Source organism: Jaculus jaculus, chromosome 5 (assembly GCF_020740685.1).
Source record: "Jaculus jaculus isolate mJacJac1 chromosome 5, mJacJac1.mat.Y.cur, whole genome shotgun sequence".
NCBI lineage: Eukaryota > Metazoa > Chordata > Mammalia > Rodentia > Dipodidae > Jaculus > Jaculus jaculus.
Window position 1 is genome coordinate 25,943,252 of NC_059106.1, and position 5,704 is coordinate 25,948,955.

At 37.7% G+C, this 5,704-nt stretch overlaps 1 pseudogene; it reads left to right on the forward strand.

The window, feature by feature from the left end:
- The first annotated feature begins 4,278 nt into the window (after positions 1 to 4,278).
- LOC123461203 lies at positions 4,279 to 4,372 on the forward strand (annotated as a pseudogene).
- Positions 4,373 to 5,704: the final 1,332 nt, after the last annotated feature.

The window sequence follows — 5,704 nt, forward strand, 5'->3', positions numbered from 1 at the left end:
TATCAGACAGAGTGTCTCATTGAACCCAGTGCTCACCAATCCAGCTACTCTAGCTAGATAGCTCTCCCCTGGGATCCACTTGTCTCTGTCTCTCAAGAGCTGGGATTACAGGCATGCACCACCATGCCAGCATTTAGGTGGGTGCTTGGAATTTGAACTCAGGTCCTCATTCTCCTGTGACAAGTGCTCTTCAAACAGTCATTTTCCCAGCCTCTTGATAAATTTCAGTGTTCTTAGCAAGCATTGGAGAGATTTAGGCAATAATGCAAGTTAAGTCAGTTTACCCTGATAAGAAAGGATAATCTTTGTGTCTTAGAAGCATTTTAGGAGATAACTGGCCAATGAAAGAGATAGGCAATTCTTAAATTTAACACATTATTACTCACACAAACTTAAAATGTCACAGTTACTTCAGAATTCCACACCATATCCAATGTCCCTAACATTACAAAAGAGGAACTTGGATTCTCTGTCATATTGTAAAGATTAGTTTGGAAACGATCAGAGGCCTTAAGAATTGATTAACTAGAGGCATAAAACCATGTCTCTCTCTCTCTTTCTGTGTGTGTGTGTGTGTGTGTGTGTGTGTGTGTGTGTGTGTATGTATGTGTGCTCATGAAGGCCCTTTTTTGAGACAAGGTTTCACACTGAACCTATAGAACACTGAGTCTTCTAAATTAGCTAGACTGGAAGGTCTAGGTCTCCTTCTATCTATGTCTCTTCAGGGCTGGGATTACAGGCATGGATTATCTTGCTTTTATTTTTACATGAGTATTAGGCATCTGAAGTCAGATCTTCATGTTTATGTGCAAGAACTTTACCCACTAAACAATTTCACCAGCCCTATAAGACCTTTTATCACAAAAAAATCTTAAATTGGCTTTGTATTAACAGGGAGAACTTTAGTGATTGAATGCTGAAATTCAAGGTGGGTCTCACTGCAGAAGACAAACCGATAGGGCCGTGGCCATCAATGTCTTGCCAGTAGTCCTGACTTCTGAAATGCTCCGGAATCGCCAGGAGCTGAAGCATCTGAGCCTTTCCTGCCTGGAGAGTTCAGACAGGATGTGTTCTCATTGAACTAGAGATAAAACGACGAGTACTCACTGGAGAGAATGTTTTGTGGGTATCTTCAATTAAATCTCAATAGTTTATAACTATATTTTTAATCTCCTTCTGCAGAACTTAGTACGGAACTACGATACCTTGGAGTGCCACAAGAATTTTATGACACAAGGAGCCCATGAAATAAACTGAAAAAGAGGGGAAGCCTATAGAATAGATACAGATTTCACTCACATTTTTAATTTTTCTTAATTTGGCTCTGGTTCCGTGCTTTAACGATCTAGGATTTTTAGCTAACTCCCAGGAAACTTGAAGTGAAATAACTATGAGAGAAAAAAAAAATAATTGGCATAAATTTTTCTTAGAGATTTTATTTTTCTGTAATAAATAAAGAGAGCCAGATATGGTACTTATCTGTAAATCCAGCTACTCAGGAAGGTAAGACAGAAGAATTGCATATTTGAGACTAGCTTGGCTACATCTCAGAAAACAAATAAATGTAAAAATAAGTTCATGAAACTGATTTTGTTTGGTTCTTTGTTACACAAGGGTAAGCTTGTTTACATGTAGGTAAAGATTCAGTATTCCTACATTGTGGTTTTGTTCCAGTATTTTTACTTTTAAAAATTAGCTTTTTAGTGAAGTGTGTGTATGTGTGTTTGTGGTGTATGATGTGATGTGTGTAGTTTACGCATGTATGTGTATGCATGCACCCTGTGTACTCACGCGCAGAGGACAGAGGTGATCATCGGGTATCTTCCTCTTTTCACTCATCCACCTATCTTCTTTGGACAGAGACTGTCACTCAACCCAGATGTGGCATTGTCACCATTTCCTTTTGTCCCTAAGCCTCAGCGATTCTCTGTTCTGTGTCTTGTGCAGGACCAGGGCTATAGATGAGTGTGCCAAACCCAGCTGTTTTCATGGGTGGTGGGAAATCAAACTCTTGTGATCTCAGGCCTTCACGTTTACACAGCTAGTTCTCTTAACTGCAGAGCCACCTCCAAGACACCTTGTTTCTATTTTCACTGGTGTAGAAGATGCCAGTCTTAGGAAATTAAACACTGAAGTTGATCAGTTTATACATATGACCAAAATTGGTCAAAACCTTATACAAAATATTGCCAACTAAGACATAAAAAATTATGGTTGAAAATATTTCCTGCATAATTCTAGTGACAATTTAGCCTCTTCTAATGGTCCCAGTCAGAAGTAGCCACTGGGTACTGCATATACGCATACAAACACATATTTTATACCTGATTTTAAGGACTCAAAGAATACTAAGAAACAAGGTAACACTGTTCTGATCTAGGAATATTTACATGCGTGCTGGGGAATAACACCTGGGTTGTTAGGAAAGTGCCTTAACCACTGAGCAATCTCTCCAGCCCTGATCTAGATTATTAAGAACGTATGGACAGCAATAGATGTACTTATCTTTTTGAAAAAAAAAAACCTATATAATAGAGTGCACATCAGTTACTTTTCTCACTGTTGTGATCTAATACTGATAAGAAGCAGCACAAGGGAGAGTTTATTTCAGCTTACAGATCCAGGAAATATATTCCATCATGATGGGGAAGATATGGCAACAGAAGTGGGAAGCTGGCTGGTCACTCTGCATCAGCAGAAGGAAGCAAGATGTGGGGCTGGGTTATACAACCTCAAAGCCTATCCCAATGATCTACTTACTCTACCAAGATTCCACCTCCTAAAGCTTCCACAACCTTTCCAAACAGCGCCACCAGCTGTGCACCAAGTGTTCAAACACAAGAGCCTATGGGGGGGGGCTGGTATTTCATATTTAAGCTGCAAGCAACAACACCATGCCTTTGTCCCTATATATCCATGGAAGATTGATTCCAGGACACCCTACAGATACCAAAATTTAAGGATTTTCATGTTCATTATATAAAAGAGCATAGAATTTGTGCATCATCTACACCCATTTTCCTTCATGCTTTATATATTTTATATTATGTACAATACCTAATGCAATGTAAACATTATGTAAATCATTCTTATACTGTACTGCCTACATGTCCAGTGAAGATGCAGGATTTTTTTATGGAAGAGGGATGAATTAGTAGTTTCAGAATCCATAAATATGGAAGTACAGGCATTCTATTGGTATGTCGAAATGGGTTTGAACTCAGGGCCTCACATATGCCAGGTAAGCACTTCACTACTGAGATACACACCCAGTTGTATTCTGTATACTATGTAATGGATTGTCAAATCATGGTTATCATGTTATTATAAATAAAATCTTATTAGAACATATGCACATCAATTTATTTCTGTGTTTTTAATCTTTATTTAAAGATATTTTTAGTTATGAGAGAAAGGGGGAGAGAGAGAATGATGCATCAGGGTCTCTCACCACTGCAAACAAACTCCAGACACATGTGCCATTATGTGCATTTGGCTTGTGTGGGTTCTGGGGAATTAAACTTGTGTCCTTGAGTTTCATAGGCAAGTACCTTAACAACTATGCCATCTCTCCAGCCCTATTTTTGTATTTTTTTTAATTAATTAATTAAAAATTTTTTTGTTCATCATTTTTATTTATTTATTTAAGAGTGATAGAGAAAGAGGCAGAAAGAGAGAGAGAGAGAGAGAGAGAGAGAGAGAGAGAGAGAGAGAGAGAGAGAGAATGGGCGCTCCAGGGCCTCTAGTCACTGCAAATGAACTCCGGATGCATGCACCCCCTTATGCATCTGGTTAATGTGGGTCTTGGGGAATGGAGCCTCGAACCGGGGTCCTTAGGCTTCACAGGCAAGCACTTAATCACTAAGCCATCTCTCCAGCCCTATTTCTGTATTTTTAATGGTTGCTTTCCCATTCTATTGGAGAATTATAGTAGAAAAACAATGGCCAGGTTGTGTCATGTTACAGAGGCAGATTGTATGAGTTACAAGTTTGAAATGTGTCCTTCTGGCCCCTTGAGGAAATGCTGGATGCTGAAATATAGTGAGAGTATTTGATGTGGTATATCCATACAAGAAAACGCCCATCACTGTACAGGTTGATGGAATTTAACCAGATGAATGCACGTGTATTAGCCACATCCAGATCAAGGATCATAATAATACCAGTACCTCTCACCCCCACTTTCCATTCATACTGACAGCATCATATTTTTTTATTTTTCCCATTGTTATATTTTATTGCCACTGCAAATGAATTACATTTTAAAATAAAATATATGTGCTTGCTTTGGCAGCACATTTACTAAAATTGGAACAATATAGAGAAGATTAGCATTGCCCCTGGGAAAATTTGTGAAGTATTCAAAATTTAAAAAAATAAAATATATATGTTTATATGGCAGCAATGATAAAGAGAGAGAGAGAATAAACACACAAAGGCTTTTTGACACCTCAAACAAACTCTAGATGCCTTTGCCAACTTATGTATCTGGCTTTATGTGGGTACTGGAGAATTGAAACCAAAGCTGCAAGTTTTGCATGCAAGCATCTTTAATGGCTGAGCCATCTCTCTAGCTTTCATTGGTATATCTTCATTTTACACGGTATTGGGTTGGATAAGGAAACTTTCAGATAAGTATATACTTAGAGCATTTTCTCCTCACAACTTCCTACTCTTCCTTTTCTCTTTCCTCTCATTATTCCTGTAGAAAGTTTAACTTCTATTTCATCATATATATATATATATATATATATATATATATATATATATATATATAATGAAACTATGTATATGATGTATATGTATACCTATTTTCATGATATACATGTGTGTGATTTTATGTATCTATAGAAAATATAGAGCTGGGCATGGTGGTGCACACCTTTAATCCCAGTGCTCGAGAGGCAGAGGTAGGAGGATTGCCATGAGTTCAAGGCCACCCTGAGTCTACATAGTGAATTCCAGGTCAGCCAGAGCTAGAGTGAGACCCTACCTCGAAAACCCACAAAAAAAAAAAAAAAGAAAGAAAGAAAATATAGAAACCACAAGTAAGAGAAAGCACATGATATTTGTCTTCTGAGACTACTTAATTCACTTAATATTACTTCCAGTTACATCTCTTTTTTTCTGCAAACAATATAGCTTCAATCTTTTTGGCTGAAAAAATTCATTGTGTTTATGTTACATTAAATTATGTTTTTTACTGACAAATTCCATAAATATAGATAATAAGCCATATTTCCCTCTCACCCCCCCATTTCTCATTTTCTTCCTATCTCTGTTGATAGACAAGTGCCCATCAATGTCTACTGCAGCACCATTCACAACAGCTAAGTAGAAGTAACAGCTTATCTATGTGATAAGCTGACTTGGAGTCCTTCAGGTGAATGCCCAGGAGTCATGCAGCTGGGCCACATGGTAGTTCTACTTTTAGTGGTTTGAGGAAATTCTATACTGACTTGCATAGTGGCTGGCTTGGTTTACATTTCTACTGGCATTGTCATTATTGGTTTTCTCAGTGTCTGGCATGCTGACTGGGTAGAGATTGGTTCTCTATGTAGTTTTAACTTGCACTTCTCTGATGGCTAGTCAAATGAACATTTTTTTGTATGTTTATTGGCTATTTGTTATTTATCTGTTGAGAACTGTCTGTTCATTGCATTCTCGTATTTGTTGATATTTGTTTTCTTGTTGTTTTGTTTCT